We start from the raw sequence: 18,889 nt of genomic DNA on the forward strand, positions 1-18,889 counted from the left end.
TGAATGTTACTTCTAAACTTATAAAAGGATGACCTTTTTAAGCCATTACATCTAGGCAGAATCTGTTTTAAGCCTCTATAACCACTAAATGAAAATTCTATGCCCTTGCTAACAATTAATTACCAGAACAAACTTTAACATCCTTTTATCAGTCAACAACATACACCAGTGAATATGCTTTTGCAAGACAACCACTCAGTAAAAACTATTCATCAACCAATGAACAGTCTTTAGAAATAACCACACTTCTAAAGATTAAATCAACTCATTCATTGCCCTGAAAATCCACTGATGCCTGAATTTAGTGCTATCCCCAAACAGATCAGCAGTACACTCTGCTTGAAGGTAAATATACCTGTCCAGAATATTAAGTAAGCTTTGTATTTTTGTTTTAGATATTGAATTGTGATCTCATCTACGGTATTGACGGGGAAGACTGCTAACGTGCACAGAGCAAGAAGCATCAAGCTACAGACTATTGTATTAGTAACCCTACCACACGGTTGTTTGACCCAGCTGCTCAGGTGTTGCTAGAAGTATCTGTGGTAGAAAAAATTCCGTAGCATTACATATCGATATGTCATCTATTATAGCATTATATACTATATTATTATATATAGTATTGTGTTATATATTATAAATGATAGCACTATACATGGGAACTTCTGTTAATTCATAATGGAAGAGTTGCAGCTCAAATCTAAAGACACTGAGTAATCATAGGACACTACATATCCATGTAGCTTGGCCTTCTCTTTTTGGACTGGGTTATATCAGACCCACCAAATTATAAAGTCAAGTGGACCCAGCAGTAATCCATCATAAAACAGAAGTAATATATCTGAGATGAGTTCATGCACATCCATCATACACAAGAGAACTACCTGAACAGTTTGGTAATCCTAATCTTCATGAAGAGGAAGGACTGCTGTTTCATAATGTGAGCAGAAAGACACGTTTGGGCCTCACATGATCTGCTGGGACTTCTCTTAGTCTTCCATTGCCCAACTGAAGTTTATATGGGAAACTTTAGTAACTATAATCTGATAAGTATTTAGTGACCAACATACAAAACTCCCTAACAGTAAAACAAATCAAAGAAGAGGAGGATCTAAAATGAGTGGTGGAAAGGAAAATGATGAGTATCAAAGCCTAGAATCAAACACAGTAGCAAGGCTATATTCCACAAAATCATCTTTTGTAAGTTCTCTCACTTTGCAGCCAACCAGGACCCAGGAGAAGCCATGCATAGATATAGTGAATTTAATGTGAAAAAATGTGTGAAGTCAGTTGGTGCAAGGGGTGGACTGTAGTGAATCATTTACCACTGCACTACTCTCATCTATATTGATTGGCACTGTATAGCTGTTTTGTCTTCTAGAAAATTGTCATCCTCACCGGGCATGGTGCCTCATGCCTGTAATTTCAGCACTCAGGAGGCTGAGACAGGAGGATTGTCATGTGTTCGAGACCAGCCTGGGCTACAAAGTGAGCTCAAGGCCAGCCTGAACTGCAAAGCAAGACCCTGTCTCAAAAAGACAAAAAAAAAAAAGAAAGAAAGAAAATTGTCATCCTCTTTGCATAAGGATACAAAAAAAAAACTTATTCTTTCAACATAGGGAACCAATTATATGGTCCAACTGGTGCTCCAGAGCTTTCTTGAGAATCAGCTGAGATCATATTCCTGCCAATGTTTCACTAATTGCCTCATCCTGCTCTCATCCTTCTTCAGAAACTTCTCTCCCAATAAATCCCTTAAACAAGAATTCCTGTATCAGACTCTGCTTCTAGGAAGTAAACAGGCCTTCTGACTTTGAGTTAGAAGACTTTGGAATGGAGGCAGTCCTGAATATCTGAGGCCTAGAGATTGGATACCTGTAACTGTGTTTTGTGTTTCCAGTCCTCAGCTTCTGTACCTGGAAAGGAAGAATTCTCACTTGAAAATTTCTTTGCCCCCACCATCCCTGGGGCATGTAGTTGGGGAAGAATACAAACATCAGGTTAGCTGGTGTCTTCAGCAGCAGGCTCTGGTGTCTCAGGGGCTTTCAGATAAATGACACCTTCCTATTCTTTGCATTACCCCAGGGATCATGGCAGTCACAGCTGCTGATGGCCAAAAACACAACACTCTCCTTGTGGGTCCCACAGGAGCTGACACAGACCCAGTGGAACTGAGTGGGTCCATGATCTGAGACCTATTGCTTCCTTATACTGTCTGAAGCTGACTGCACCAAATATGTCACTGGCAAACAATTGTTATTTATCACCTGTAATTGTTTCAAACTGTTGCCCAGAGGTAGGAGAATGGACCTAATGACTTTTAGAGAATTCATTCACCTAGGCAGCCTATAATCAATACAATGATTCTGGGACCCCTGAGGGAAAGTCACAGAGGACTCATGAGAGTTCTGCACAAACATCACAAGTACCATTTGTGCCATCTGATTTCTGATCCCCAAGATTATACACAATCAAGAAGACTTGGAACTACAAAGGAATTCAAGAGCATATTAACCCCTCTTTTAACTGTCTTTTTCCATTCTCATCCCAGATCCACCTGAACTACACCCCATTGTCCACTCAGGCTCTTATCCGGTGAAAGTTGATGAGCATTCTTGTTTGAGGTTCTTTAATCTAGTGACCCCTGCTTCAAATCATCCCACTTTTTTATACCAAACTACTGATAAATTGTAGAAATAAGAGTAGGTTGTGCCTTGGACCCGGTGACCAGAACTGACATTTAGATTGCTCAGACTCCAGGCTAAAAGCCTAGCCTGAATCTGACCCTCCTTGCTGCTCATCTTTCAGGAACATTTGCTTTGCTGATGCTTTTGCCATGAGGAAGTGTGGCAAGCCGGCTTGCTGCTGGCACCTGCCACACTGTAGCATAACACCAATACTAATGGCAGAAATAATCACAGTGACAATGATGATTTTGTCTACATGCACAAGGCACTGGTCATCTCCCCACAAGCTTCCCAGCCTGGGGCTCAACTGATGATGGTGGGGCCTCTGGCCCACAACCCACACTGTCACAGTCACACACTAGATTCATCTGAATGGTTGATGTTATTATTAGAGTCATCATAATTCTTGATAATTATTAATTTATTCTTGCAGAGCACATTTACTGAAGACATACTGCATGCCAGGAACTGTGCAAGAATTAATATCAACACTTTCAAGAAGTATTCCAAGTGATAGAGCACTTACAAGGCCCTGGTTTCAATCCTCATCACTAGAAAAACTGTAGTCCATTGGGAGAAGACAGAATGGCACATAATGACATTATAATATTCAGCAGATTGATAAAGATGAATAGATTCTCAGTGCATAGAAAAATGATAGGAAATAACCCTCAATAAACGTATGGATGACTATTGAATGAGCTAAAGTCAAATGAATATACAAAAAGTTATAGAATCTTAGAGTGGGAAAGAAAGTGATTTTATTGGAAAGGAATTAAGGAAGGCTTCCAGGGGACATGAGCTGAGCTCTAAAGTTGAAAAAGCAGCACAGTGTACTGATTGAGAGCAGGCCATCTAGATCCAGATGTCTGGATTTGAATGCTAACTCTGCAGTTGGTATTGAACTTCTCTGTGCTACCCCTTGGTTGCTCCATCTGTTAAAATGGGTTATATAATGGGGCTGGGGATTTAGCTCAGCGGCATAAGTGCCTGCCTTGCAAGCAGGCAGTCATGAGTTCGATCCCTGGTACCGATAAAAAGGAAAAAGACAAAAATAAAATAAAATGGGTTATATATTGTAGTTTCCTTTTTTTTTTTCTGTTTTGGTGAGGCAGAGCTTCACTATGTAGTTCAGCCTGGCCTCAAATTTACAGCAATTCTGCCTCAGCCTCCCTAGTGCCAGGATTACAGACATGCACCACCATGCCTGACCTGTAGCTTCCTTATAGAGTTGTAAAGATATCATGAATTGATGTTTGTAAAGTGATTATATAATTAAATATACATGCATGTCTAAAAAATAAATCTACTGTCTAGGAGCCTGTCAAACTAACAGAGAAGAAAGTTAAATGCATACAGACGAGCCTTCCAACCAATAGAAAGGTTTCCAATAGGATGGCATCCTCAAGAATGGTAGGGAAGGCAGGTGGATAGCAGGCAAAGATTTGACTGAGTATCTCAAATTACTAGGGTAAGTGGAATGGTAAGTAATTACTTAAATTTTTTTTGTTTGGCAATAACTAGATTTATAGAAAAGTTGCAAAATAGTGCTTAACAATCCAATATATGCTTTATTCAGTTTCCCCAAATAGTTAAATCTCAAAAGGAGCCATTGCTTTTTAAGGAAGAACAGGACACACACAGCCAAGTACATATTTTAGAAAGCTTGTCATAGCAGTTTTAAGGTAGATAAATTTAAGAGAAAGAAAGTTGGTCCCAGCAGGTCCATGAAGGGGCTGTCAGCCTCATCCCAAAGGACTGCAATGCAGTCAGGCAGGCCTGGGACAAAAAATATAATAGTTATTTGATATTTATTGACTACTTTTTTCTTTCAGTACTAGGGATTGAACACAGGGCCTGTACAGTAAGCTATATACCCAACCTTTTTTTGTTTTGTTTGTTTGTTTGTTTGTTTGTTTGAGACAGGGTGTAAATCACTAGGTTGCCCAGACTAGGCTTGAATTTGAGATCTACCTGCCTGAGTTTCCCAGAGTGCTGTGATTAGGGAAATGCAGCACCACACCCAGCTGCATACTTTTTGAGTAAATCAAGACAGTCTAACTCCTGGGCACATAGAGTTTACAAATGCTAATTCAGAAGCACTTTGGAAAGTCTGTCCCATGGTCAAACAGCTTCTAATTCAATGCTTGTTTGTTTGTTTGTTTATGGAGATGGTAATTGATTCAATCAATATAACCTAACACTATATAGTTTTTAAAAAACAGCTAAAGCAGAAGTTGCACACATGGTGTCTGCTCTATACTAAGGCGTTACGAGTGCAAGAAACAGAAATGCATGCATGCCAGTCTTATGAATGGTGGTTTGTAGTAGAAAAAGACAGGGAGGCTGACCAAACCCCACACATGCACACAGGAAGTATAGTTGATGTGCTCTGGAATTAGCAAACGATCAGAGACAGTTCCTGCTGTGGCTGTCTCTTAGGGTATCAGGAGTTCTTGCCTCTACATTTTTCTGCACATCTCCTCCAATCTCCTCAGCAAATTAGTCTCCTCTGTTTTCACATTTCTTTTCTTTTCTTTCTTTCTGTCTGTTTCACTATGCAGTTCAGGCTGGACTTGAACTCACTATATAGCCCAAGTTGGCCTCAAACTCACAGCAATCCTCCTGCTTCCGCCTCCTGAGTGCTGGGATTACAGGTATGTACCACCATGCCCAGCTCACCCTCTTCTGGTTACACCAGAAATGGGTAGCTTTACCCTCCAGTACATGCAGTTGGCAAGAATCTGATTAATTCAGTGTAGGCAACAAGCTATCTATCTAATTATCAGTAACTGAGGGATACAGAGGTCTCTGCCTTCTGGAAGAAAATATTCCTGGGACAAAAATTAAGTGTATCTCTAAAACATAATCTTTTCCCTGAAATTAAATAAAACTGATGAGTATGTCAAAACATCTGTTAATGTGAGTGGAATGTCACTTTTGAGAGTAGGAGGCGCCTGGATGTTTATTCCAGCCCTAGAAACACCCCTTTCCCCGGATGACCCACTGATAACTACCTCTAAGCTCAATTTATAGAATTCAGCCCCCACCAGGAGATCTGACCATATCAAAAACAAGGATCAAAACCATTTTTAGCAATTTAAAATAACTTGAGAGTGGGCAAAACTTCTGGACCTATGTCAATAGGATAGGATAGGACTTGAGGTGGAAGAGGAGGGCTGCTTTGGGGGGAATAATGTATTCTTTTAGGAGCAACCACCTGCACTTTCTTTCTCTCTTTCTTTCTTTTTTGGTGCTGGGTATTGAACTCATGACCTTGGGCTTGTGCATCAGGTGTTGTACCACTGAGCTATATCCCCAGCTCCCAACTGTGCTTTATATTGTTAGTGGTATTTCTTGTGGTATTTCTTAGCATTATGTTCGCTAAATGTATTGAGTCTTCATGGAAAGGCTGCAGAACTGACATTTTTATCCCCATATGCAGCTGAGGAAATTGAGGTGGGAAGTGAAGTAACTGATCCAAAGTCACCCAACTAGCTGCTGATCTAAGAATGGAACCTAGGCCTTGTGGACAGCTAGCCAAGAAATCCACCATGCTACTCTCCCTGGCTCTGATTTAGGGAGAAAAGTCATTTCTGGAGGAGAATAGAGAGACAGGCAAAGCTCACAGGTGGCCAGAGGTGCAGAGAGTTATCCAGCCTCTCACTGGATAGGCTGATGAGACTGGTCGGGGACTGTACAGAATGAAGAATCGATCTGCTATTCCATGTGAAAATGGATTGTAGCCCCAGCCTGTGTGTGTCAATGGAGCTGATTAGCACTTGCGTGAGTCTCCAGCCATCGATTGGCAAGTGAGAATCGTTCTGGGAACAGCAGGGAGCCAGCCCTCTCCCACCCCCATTCATACCAGCTTCCCCCTTTCACAGAGATTCTTTGTGCCCACCCTATCTATGCCACCTGAGTCTCTAGCCTTCTCTAACCCCCATGCTTCATGGATGCCCAGAGCTCCTGTAGTTATTGCTAACCTAAAGAGCGCAGCATGACTGATATCTACCTAATTCAGTCAATCCAGGTGCACCTGGGAGAGGAATGGATGGCCTTCAGAAAAGCACTGCCTGACTTGAAGATATAACATGGATATGTGGGTGCAATATTCATCTTGGAGCTTATACCATGTGAAGGAAAAGGCAAAGGTTCTGCACACATAAATCATGTAGCCCTGGGTCAGTTGTTTGCCCCTTTAGAGCCTAGTTTCCCTATGTATATGGGATCAAAACTAGCTGTCTCAGAAAGAAAGCTTTCTCACTGGATCATTTGGATTAAATGAAGAAGTCTATAAAAATGAAGTATATGTAAAAGATCTTTGCAGTCCCTGGCATATAGCAGAAACTAAACATATTAGTTGGAAATTGACTCCCCATTCTTCTCAAGAGGCTCCCACTCTGTTTGACCTCATTTCTATCTCTATTTTCATCATTTGAGTGTAATACACAAGTGACAGCAAAACTCTCTTTGACCTGACCTGGAGCAAATCTGCCTTCAAAGAAGCTCAGCCCATAATGTTGGGTTGCCTTTGAGGAAGTAAACTGTCAAGTTCCAGCAAAAGAACCGACAGGCTCAGGTTCATCAGAGCCTCCCCAAGGTCCATCTGCACCAAAAGGTTGCATCCTAAGCTTGGCACATGGTATTTGGGGGCTGCGCTGGCCATTCGTCACTGCCTGTCTGTGGTCCCTTCTATTACCCCCAATTGTACCAAGTCCATGTGTCAGGCTTCCTTTATTAGTTTTTCCTCCTGATCCCATCAGGCTGGAGTTCTGCCCAGTTAGCAGAGGTCCTGATCTTGCCAGACTTCTCCCCAGGGGTCCAGATTTGTCAACTAATGGTTGGCTTCCTGCCCCAAGTGTCGAAGCCATCTGTCACAAGAACTTGACCTCGGCAATGTCTGGGTTGTATACTACATAACCAATTAAGTCTTTGATAGTGCAGACAGAAGAGAGCATCACCTTGGATCTTCATACATGCAGATTATGACTACATTATAGGTCCTGAGGTAGACTAATAAGGCCACAGTAACAAATGAAAATCGTACTCAGGACCATGAACAGATGCCACGGGAGGAGGTTGCCTGGGGTTGAAGATGGTGGCCTTAACCCTAAACTGAAACACTAACAGAAGCATATTTTCAGTACCATGGACAGACACCACCCTCAAAGGACAGTCTTCAAGGACCTGAACAGTGAAACATCCTTCTGATTATAAGAAATGGAAACCTACCTCGAACTAACACAAGCTAATATTTGCATGAGTTGGATGAGTGAGATGGAGCCTCTGGAGGCACTGAATGTCAGGCTTGTTGTGAAAAACAGTTTAAAGTTATAGGGACATCTTCTTTTACCTTAATGCAAGATGTGGTTACTTTAACAAATAATTTAACTATTCAAATTATTTATTTCTTTCTGAATGAGTTTGGCCTATTGAGGAAAACTATATATTTTTATTCCAGGTGTTGGTATAAAGTTGTTTGTAGTATCTCCCTTTTTCGTGGTACTGGGGATTGAATTCCCAGGGTCTTTGCACAGTTACATCTATTGTATCTTTTCTTTTCTAAAATGGAGTCACTAATTTGTAAGTTTCCAAGGCTGGGATTGGACCTGTGACCCTCCTACCTTAGATTCCCCAAAATATTGGGATTACAGGTGTGCCATGACATCAGTTTATTTTTCTTTTAATTTTTTCCAGTTCTATACAGATAACCTTCTCTGGTCCTTGGTATTAACATTGGTAATTTTGTTTGTTTTTCATTTTTTGTGTTAGTAATGTGTATCTTCTCTTTCTTTTTCCTGACTAGTCTGGCTACATTTTTACCAGTTTCATTGATGAGTGTAATGTGTGTGTGTGTGTGTGTGTGTGTGTGTGTGTGTGTGTGGTACTGGAGGTTGAACACAGAGATGTACTGCCACTAGCTACATCCCTAGCCCTGTTTTTATTTTGTTTGAAACAGCATCTTGCTACATTGCCCAGACTTGGCTTAAACTTGCAATTGTCTTGCCTCAGCCTCCCTCAGTACTGGGATTATAGCCATGCACCACCGTACCCAGATTCATTGATTTGTTTAACATCTTTTTCTTGCAATTGTCTCCTTATTCCAATTTATAGCATTATCATTTTATTTTTGTTGCATCTTAGAGGCATTCATGCCCTGCCAAGTGAATATTTCTAAAACATCTCTTTCACCAAGTGTGGTGGCACATATCTGTGACCCCAGCACTAAGGAGGCTGAAGCAGAAGGATCACCATGAGTTCAAGGTCAGCCTAGGCTACATAGTGAGTTCAGGACCAACCTCTACCTCATAGTGAAATTCTGTCTCTAGAAAAATTAAAGGTTAAAAATCCTCTCTTATTTGAAGACAAAAGACAAATGGTTTCTTATTTCTTTTGAATAATTTCTAGGCTCTGCCCACTTTACATCAAGGACCTTCTCCAGCAGTGACAATCATTTCCATCTCCATAGTTTCTCATACTCTTCCTCTGCACAAATTCACTTTTTTCCAGCCAAATGGGTTCATTTGTCATTCACATAAAATATAAATGATTTTTCAGTGCCATGCTTCTACAACTCTGCTGAGGGAAGAATACCAACCAGACTCAGAGACTGAAGACCAAGATTGGAAATGGTAGTTATTACAGTATGGATCATCTGACCTCAATTACTTTGTCTGCAATATGGGGTAATAATGCTGCATTGCAAAGACATTCGTAATTTATTCAGCAAGTGCTTGTTATGAAAATATGCCCTGAGGCTTTCCTATATATATACACACACATGTCCATGTGAGTACATGCATGCCTATGCATGAGGGGAAGAAATGCTGATGCTCCTGTCAAAGGGTTGTGCCCTGAAGACAAATACAAAGACTGATAATGGAATGTACTATGTGCTCACTATATATATTAAGTGACCACTCTGTGAGGTTCAAGGCACATAACTGTGCAGACTTCTCTGCCCTAATGAAGTTTACATTTAATCTGTACAACCTCGTCTTATGCTCAGTCTTCTAGAATTCACAATTGTGGGCTGCATTTTGATTCAGGAAATCAATACATGTACATTGTTTTAACAAGTCAACTTGTACTACAGTACAAAAAGTAAAAAAAGTCAACTAGTACTACGAGTACTAGTTACAAAAATAGAGTACTCTATACCTTACTCAAGTCTCATTCCCTAAAGCAAGAACTTAGTATTTTAGGTGAATCTATGTTTTAACCTCTAAATATTCTTTTTGCTTTTGCTTTGTTTTGTTTTTGGTACCAGGGATCAAACTCACAACCTAGCACTTGCCTAGCACTTGCCAGGCAGGCGGTTGTGCAGTTGAGCTATATCCCTGCCTCAGCCTCCCAAGTGCTGGGATTAGAGGCATGTGCCACCACACCTTCTTGACATATTTTTTTTGAAACAGGGTCTCGCTGTGTAGTTCAGTCTGACCTTGAACTCACTACATTGCCCAGGCTGACCTAGAACTTGCAACAGTCCTCCTGTCTGAGTTTCTGGGCACTGGGAATACAGTCATATGCCACCATACCCAGAAAGTTAAATCATATTTTTGTAAAATCAATATTCAATGTTTGCTTTTTGTATACATAATTTACTGATGAAACTAATCTTGCATTATCTGGCTTATTTAGATATTTTTCTTCCCTTGTGATAGTGGTTTTGTCTGGTTGTTGCTTTGTTGCTTTCCTCATTTCCCTAGTTTTTCAGATCTTTATCTAAATTTGTTCCCAAACTCTTCAGTAAAATGCAAATGTCTTCCAAATGTTAATTTCCATGCAATGAATCCCATCAGGTAATCTATTAAACCACTTGATATTTCTTTTCCTATAGGAGACTCTCAAAGTCTTCCAACTTTCTCTGGGTGTTCTACACAGAACTTCTTCAGAAAATTCTTTTATTATTTTTAGAAATCTGGCCCCATTTTCCTAGATCCTATATACTTTTTTCCTTCGTGGTTTAGTCTTTTGTGTGTAGTTGTTTTTTTTTTTTGTTTGTTTGTTTTTGTTTTTTTGGAGGGTGTGCAAGGTGTTGCCTGGGGACTGAACCCAAGGACCTCACATTGAGCTACATCCTAAGCCCTTTTTTATTTGGAAACAAAGTCTTGCTAAATTATTAAGTGGCACAAGATGAGCTTGAACTTGTGGCTGCCTTGTCTCAGCCTGCCTTTTGGTCCTTTTTTTGCCTTTTGTTTTAACAGAACACATTCTTGGCCTTTTGTCTAAGACCATGTGTAATAAAACACATGCTTTTGTAGCTTCCTGAGAAAGAATGCACGATGCTTGTAATCCCAGGACTTGAGAAGTTAAGAGGATCGCCATGAATTCGAGGCCATTTCCTGTCTCAAAAATTACAGGGTAAGATCTTGTCTCAAAAAATCCTAAGAAGTAAAATCTTGATTATTGCATTTCAGAAAATTATTTATTGATAATTAATTATCAGCAAGTTCCAATTGATTTGAAAAGTGGATGGTGTAGAAATTCTTTGGAATTTTGAGGCATTTCCTAGTATGGTGGTTGAGTAGTCCACTGATACTCCTGGTTCTACCTTATTTTTTGTATATATCTTGTTCTTCCTATAAGGAAACCTTTGCTATTTTACTTGTATCTTTGTACATAAAAATTTCATTCTAATGAAACTTGGTGTGGTCCTATTTTCATTGATTATATTGTCCTACTTTTGTTAGAATTCTTTTTGTTGTTTTCTGGAAATATATCTTTTTCCTTTGAGAAATTTTCTCCTATTATTTCTATGGTAATCTCCATTATCTCCTCAGAATCTAATGGGTTTTTTCTCTGTCCAGTGTCTCTAGTGGAAAATCCACCATTCTCCATCATAGAGGGGACATTCCCGGCCATAAACCTTCTAAAAACGGTATCACATAAGCCCTAGGATTTCACTGTCCAGACTGTTCCCCACTCCCTTCCTTTCATTCTGACGGCGTTCTTTGCTTTGTGTTGTGCCCATTGTTCTTGGACTGCACCCCCCGCCCAGTTCCCTTACTTTTTGCTTGTTTTCTTGCTTGTTCATTTGTTTTTGGCAGTGCAGAGGAATGAACCCAGAGACTCATATACGCTAGGCAAGCGCCTTAGCACTGAGGTTCATCTCCAGATCACTCCCTGGGTCAGTTTTTAAACATAATAAAACTTCAGTCTCTGCCAGGATAAGAAAGTTACAGTCAACTCTGTGTGTGACAGTTAAGAGCCCAATTTTTTAGGTAGACTTTTATCCCATTCCCTTATTCTACCTTTTGCAAAAACTGATACCCCGGGGCTGAGGATTTAGCTCAGCGGCATAAACACCTGCCTTGCAAGCAGGCAGTTGTGAGTTTGATCCCTGATACCAATAAAAATGAAAAAGACAAAAAAAAAAAAAAAAAAAAAAAAAAACAACTGATACCCGCAGTGTCCATCTTTCCCTGGTCTTGAGACTCCAATTGGCTAATTTCTCTGTGTGTGTGTGTGTGTGCGCGCGCGCGCCCATTTTGAGACAGGGTTTTATTATGTATTTCAGGCTAACCTTGAACTTTCAACAATCCTCCTGCCTCAGCCTCCCAAGTGCTAAGATTATAGACATGCACCACCATACCCAGCCCAGGCACTTTTTTGTTGTTGTTTTTGCTATAGCATTTGGTATTCAGCTATCTCAGCTCTGCCAACTTCTCTGTCCAGTTGTCATCTTCCAAAAATATGTTGACATCTGTGGTCCATCACTGGCCCCTTTATATTCCTTTGCTTTCATTTTTGTGAAATTTGTTGAAGGAACAGACATAAATATATTATTCCATCTGCCACATTTAACCAGAAATTTTTAAAACTGTGTTCTTAATTAAAATGCTATATTGCCTCTCAAATGAGACAGTACCTTTGAGATCCTACAGCCCAGTGAGGATGAAATGAGATTACACATGTGAGCATATTTGGCAAAACCTAAAGCACAATGTAAATGAGAATCTACGTCAATCCCACTGTTCTACTTTCTCTATTCTTTGATTTCTCCCCATCTTCTGTACACCACTGAAGCGTCCCTCCTTCTTGGTGCTCCTGATCAACCCAGCTTACAGTGATGTCCCTGAGCCCGGAACTATGGAACATTCTCTTAGTACCTGTCTTGGCCCTAATCAATGCTGTTTTATTCTACTGTGGGCACAGAGCTGCCGGCTATGGCATGTAATCATGGGCGGCTTCTCTGTGTACAAAACAGAGCTTTCCTCCTTTCTCCTGCAGGAGGAGACTCGGGCTTGGCTGATAAGGATTAGGTTTAGAATAGAGGGAAGCTGTGTTTTTCTCTTGTTGACTTTAGATCACAAAACAATTCCTGCTGCTCTGTATGCAGCCTGAGCTGTGGCATGGCCCTCAAATCTCCCTCTCCCGCTCCCAGACCTCTCTGGGAACCGGGATTGATGACAGTGGCTGCACCAGCAAGTCTGCACACTGGTCAATGTCTTAAGTCTTTTTACTCCGTGACTTACCAGGGCTCTGATGTGCGTTCTGAGAGACTGGACTCATATCTGAAGAGCTTGACCCAGGATTGTGATGGAAGATGAACTGTTCTCTGGTTGGAAGTAGCCAGTCTTTACCTCAGAAATACCCTGATTATTTTCTAAGAGACAGGCTCCACCTGATAGTCTTTACAGAACGCACGCATTATTCCACTAGGATGAAACGTGCCATTCCTCGCTCCTTGTCTAACGTGATGATTATGAAGGGGACTGAGTTTTTCTCCAGGTTCGCAGGAGGGTCTCTGAAAGTCAGCATTTATGTCCTAAAGCAGACACAATCCCACTCCCAGACTGCAGGACACATTTTCATGCAGCAGCAACAGCATTTCTCTACCTCATTTGCATGCAGAAATTCAACCCCCTTGGATTCTCTTCTGTCCTTCCCAAACCCTTCATTTCAGGAGAGCTTTGAGGATGAGATGAGTTGGGCTGGAAACAGCCAGCAGAAGCAGCTGGGTAGGAGAAAAGAGAGAAAGTCAACAAGGCAATCATGGCACTTTCCCTACCCCGCATGCTACAAATTGTCCCAGACTTGGGATTCCTCTCCCTCACTTCTTACTGGTCCTCTGTGGCTATCGAGCATTCGTGATATAACTAGTACTAACCGGGGTGAGCTGTAAATAAGAAACACATACCAGAATTTAAAGGCTATTTTTTTAAAAAAAGGACTGTAGGGCTGGGGATTTAGCTCAGTGGCATAAGTGCCTGCCTGGCAAGCATGAGGTCATGAGTTCCATCCACAGTACCAAAAAAGAAAAGGAATGTGAAAAACTTCATGGAAACTGTTTGCATGTTAGTTAATTATAAATGAAATGATAGCAATTTGATTTATTTCTTTTGTACCAGGAATTGAACTCACAGCCTCGCACCTGCCAGGCAGGTGCTGTGCCGCTGAGCTTTATCTCTGGCAATGATAGCATTTTGAATATCTGGATTATACAAAATACGTTACTAAAATTAACTTTATCCATTTTTAATTTAATTTAATTTAATTATATTTGTGCTTAAATTATATTTCTATAGAGAGAACTGGTCCAGAGTTCAGCCTGATTCCAGACTTCTTCATTGATCCCTAATCCCCTGTTTGGCTCCTGTCATTTCTTTCTACATAAAGGAGACTCTTGTCATTACTAGGATCTCTTACTAAATGGAATCACAGATAGAATGCCTCTGTTGCTATCTGATATGCGCATCATCTCCTACCTTAGTTCCTTCTGGTCTAGGGTACAGAGGTATAGACAGAGTACTCTTTTCACCTTCCCAGGATGCATTGTGATTGACATCTTGGCAGATGCTGGGAGGCTCTAGCCTAGACACAGGGTCAGAACCCTCCAGGAAACCCTGGGTAGCTGGACCCACACTATCTGGCAGAGTAAGGCCAGGTGGCCACCAAACCACGTCTTTTTCTCATTTTAACTCCTTCCCTCTTAAGTGCCCTCTCCTACCCTCCTCCCCTTCTCTTCTCTTTTCAAAGTCTAATTCTGAGCAGCCGGCTCTGTTCAGCCTGACTGGTTTGTTATGGCTTATAATCTGCGCCAGGATTAATTAGCTAATTACTGACAAACGTCCGCTGGCAAGATTCTGCTCCAACTTGTCAGCTTGAAGTGTTTAATTATTTTAATCATTTACTTTCATCTTCAAAATGTATGCTGCCAAGGGAGTTGCAGGGCATCTTTTAATTATGATTTGGGGTTTCTGCTGGGCTGGGTTCTGTTCCTGGGGACAGGGAACATTATTTTTTACTATTTTTCCACCAAAGCCTCAACACCTGTCTGGCTTCATGTTCCATGAATGGGAGATGGAATGGGTTCCAGGTCCTCTCTGGACGTTACTCCTGTATCCTAGAACATAACATGCATGGATATCAGATGGAAATTTGAATTTTCAGGGACACTCATTATATGCTAGATAATAACCTAGATATTTATTTGTATTATTTCATATTTTTTTTTGGTCTTTTTCCTTTTTATTGGTACCAGGGATCGAACTCACGACCACCTGCTTGCAAGGCAGGTGCTTATGCCGCTGAGCTAAATCCCCAGCCCCATTATTTCATATTTTTGAGCATAAAAAATATGAAAGCTACTTGACAATTAGGGTAACCCAGGGTGGTCAGAGGGGAAAAGACAGTAAAGAGTTCTTTTATTGATTAATTGATATAATTTAGGTGTTATAAAGTGAGATATAAATTTGAATCTCCATGAATTGTCACACCATATATGTGCACATCACCCAGATCAATGTACCCTGAGGACTCAGCTCTGTCCCCTGAGTCAGTGCCTCCTGAAGGGGATTCTGCCTTCTATCATCAGAGATTTAGTCCTCACTCATCTGAATGGAATGATACAGCTTCTTTTACATGACTCTTCTTTCACTCAACATTTCGTCTGTGACAGGAAACTTTCTTTAATATAAATCAATGTCCTTTTACCAAGAATTTGGTTTGACTCCCACTGAGCCACCCCAAGCCCTTAGAGATACTTTGCCCTAGTTTCTTTCTTATAGGCATGTCCCTAAAAATAAAATTAGTTCAGTGGCAGTTTTTTCCTTCATTCTTTTTCTTTGGTTTCTCCTCTTCCTCTCTTTTTCTTTTTCTTTCTTCTCTTCATAATCACTCTGCTTTATTAGGAAGTTCTTTCTGAGATCCAGTTCACCCTATTCCGATCAAAAGGCTAATGAGTTTCCTAATGGCATCTGGTGCCAAAAGGGTGGTAAAGAGTCCCACTATATGAATTGTGCCCACCAAAATATGTTGAGTTCCTAGTCCCTATGCCACAAAATGGGACCTTACCTAGAGACAGGTCTTTACAGAGGTAATCAAGCTAAAATGAAGCTATAAGGTAGTCCTTAATCCATAAATATCCTTGTAAGAAGAGAAATTTTGACACTGGTGCACACAGGAAGAACACTATGCAAAGATGAAGGCAGAGCTGAAGTGATGTGTCCATCCTTCAAGGAACACCAAAGACTGCCAGCAATCTAGATATGTTATATATTGGGAGGCTGAGGTGGGAGGATTATTGTGAGTTCGAGATCAGCCTGGGCTACAAAGTGAGCTCAAAGTCAGCCTGAACTGCATAGCGAGACCCTGTCTCAAAAAAGAAAAACAAAAGATATGTTATATGCGTGTACCAATTTCCCCAAAACAAACCTCACTCCTCTGTATTACGTTTTTTTTTTTTTTGTTTTTGTTTTTTTTTTTTTTTTTGTAGCAGGGATTGAACTCACAACCTCAAGCTTGAACATGGGTTTCTCTCCTTTTTGTTTTTTTCATCAGGGTCTTGCTATTAGTTCAGCCAGGCCTTAAACTCACTATATAGCCCAGGCTGGCCTCGAACTCATAGCAATCCTCCTGCTTCAGCCTCCTGAGTGCTGGGATTACAGGTGTGCACCATGATGCCCAGCAAAATTTCTGTTTTCTAAGTCACAATTTGTGGTGCTTCATTATGGGGGCCCTAGGAAATAAACACACATAAGGGAGCTCTGGTTGGTCTGAATCTGTACCATGGGACCCACAGCAGCTTCTGCAGGATCCTGAGAATCCTTGATATAGGAGACACCAAGGGTTAACCCAGCCCCAGGCTGGAAGTAATTGAGGTGACAGCTCAGAGCTAAGACACTAAGGAAGGGAGAAAGATCAAATTAATGAGCTCAGCAGTGCCATTAATGAGGCTCCAGGCTACATCCAAGGGCTTCTGTAGTGGCCTGCACCAGGGGACAACATGCCCTAGGATGCCAGGAACCAAGCCAGGCTTGGTTTTGATGTGATGTAATCTGTCCTCTGGATACCTTCCACAGGGCCTCGCATGGGAGTAGGACTGGATACAAAGAGTCCTTGACAAATGGCGAGATGGCAGGAGACTCTCTTCCCTTTCTCTAGACCTGGCATCTGACACCGCACATAGTATCACTTTCCAATACACAAGTTCAGACGTGAGTCCACTGTTACATATGCTTCTACATACCTGTGCCAGGCTCTGCGTTGTGCCAGTCTTGGCAAAGTACTCTGTATGATTCCCTCCTCCCACTCCCAGCCACCTCTGAAGTCACATCTAAAAACGTTTGCTTCTAGGAATACAACTGAGCATCCTGCTGGCCTGTCCAACAAATGCATAGGGGGCACCTGCCCAATCCTGCAAAACCTTTTTTTGTCTGGGCCCCCTTACTGTTGCCTGCTAGAATCCCCTGACCTCTCATCCCATCTCCTTCTGAGGACCCTGACACTGAAGTCAGAGCCAGGTCTTCCAGGGTTCAAAGACCCCGCCTGATAAATGCTCTCTTCACCTACAGGCTCGTTCTGTCCCTGGAGGTGGAGTCTGGGGCCTGTCACTGCCTGTGCCTCCTCTGGCCAAGTCTAGCTGAGGACAGCTTGTGTGAGGAGGGAGGCATGCAGCCCCACTCTGAGCTGTCTGAGAAGCACAGTGGCAGGTGAGTAGGAGCTTGTGTGCTATTAACAATGTAAGGAATGAGAAAAACAAGATGGTACCAGGTTCCACCCTATTGAGAAGCACAAGCCATTCTGAAACTAAAGCCATTAAGAAATCATTCCCTTCTAAACCTCAGTTTCCTTGCCTGAAAAATGAGGATGTCATCTCTCTATAAAACGACAATCACTGGGCTGCTGATTTAGCTCAGTGGTTCAAGTTCTTGCTTCCTAAGCACAAGGTTGTGAGTTTGACCCCTGGTACCCAAAAAATTACAATTATTCATAAATTATGATTTAAATCCCTATAAAATTGTAATTAGGTTAAATGAGTATATAAATGCAAATGTCACTTGGTAAGTACATACAAAGGAATATTATTCAGCCTTGAAGAGGAACAAAAAAAGAAAAAGAGCAGAATTCTGGCACATGGTACATGAATAAACCTGAAGCGCATTATAAACCTTAAGTACCTTAAGTGAAATACACCAGTCACAAAAGACAGATACTGCATGGTGAGTTCCCTAGAGTAGTTAAATACCTAGAGACAGAGAGAACAATGCTGGCTTCGGGGGTATGGGGAGAAGGGAGTTACTGTTTAATGCAAAATGAAAAGAGTTCTAGAGGATGATAGCGGTGGTTGCAATAACAATGTGAATGTACCAAATGCCACTAGGTGGTACACTCAAAATGGTTAAAATGGTAAATTTTACGCTATGTATGTTTTACCACAATTTAAAAATAAATAATAGGGTCAGTGGCATAAGCACCTGCCTGACAAGTGTGAGGTCATGAGTTCGATCCCCGGTACCAAAAAAAGAAAATAAATAAATAAAAATAAATAACAGAGGGTGGAGAAGTAGCTCAGTGGTAGAGCACATTCTTAACACGTTCTGGGCCCAGGGTTCAATCCCCAAGACCGAGAGCAATCAATCAGTTACTTACTAATTAATACAGTATAAATGGCAAGACTGAACCAATGTGACTTTACTCAAATTACAGACACTTTCACACTTGACTCGATCACAGCAGGTCTCCTCTCCCACAGTAAATGTCCCTGATTTCTCACTTGTCATCATTTTCAAATAATTTTCTTGAAATACGCATCTGTAATTGTTGTAAGTTGAATCTCAACCTTAACTTTCTGGATACAGCAGTGTTCCAACCTTGGTTCTGCTGTGTATCAGCTGCACAAGTTTCTAGACTTCACCAAGCTCTCGTCTCCCCTTGAGGAGAGAAAGAGACTGATCTCACGGTGACACAGATGT

The 18,889-nt window shown here is 41.2% G+C and overlaps 2 long non-coding RNA genes across 6 annotated transcripts in view; one reads left to right on the top strand and one right to left on the bottom strand.

The window, feature by feature from the left end:
- The window catches only part of LOC106028014 (uncharacterized), a 31,073-nt gene extending 13,453 nt beyond the window's left edge, over nt 1–17,620 (top strand). For 2 of the 5 annotated variants that reach the window (XR_001201633.3, XR_001201632.3), the window contains exon 4: nt 396–1,766. This is a non-coding gene — a long non-coding RNA (uncharacterized LOC106028014). Of the gene's footprint in view, nt 1–395; nt 11,336–17,488 lie in introns of those variants that run through there. The other 3 variants (XR_010043075.1, XR_010043076.1, XR_010043074.1) reach the window with 3 other exon arrangements.
- Nucleotides 4,329–18,889, bottom strand: part of LOC134472996 (uncharacterized) — a 33,841-nt gene continuing 19,280 nt past the window's right edge. Inside the window, exons 2-3 of the long non-coding RNA XR_010043077.1 lie at nt 13,169–13,650; nt 4,329–4,466 (exon numbers count right to left, since the gene is read on the bottom strand). This is a non-coding gene — a long non-coding RNA (uncharacterized LOC134472996). The remainder of the gene's footprint in view (nt 4,467–13,168; nt 13,651–18,889) is intronic.

This window comes from Cavia porcellus, unplaced genomic scaffold (assembly GCF_034190915.1).
Source record: "Cavia porcellus strain 051 isolate PalLab524CR breed Dunkin Hartley unplaced genomic scaffold, mCavPor4.1 scaffold_25, whole genome shotgun sequence".
Lineage (NCBI taxonomy): Eukaryota > Metazoa > Chordata > Mammalia > Rodentia > Caviidae > Cavia > Cavia porcellus.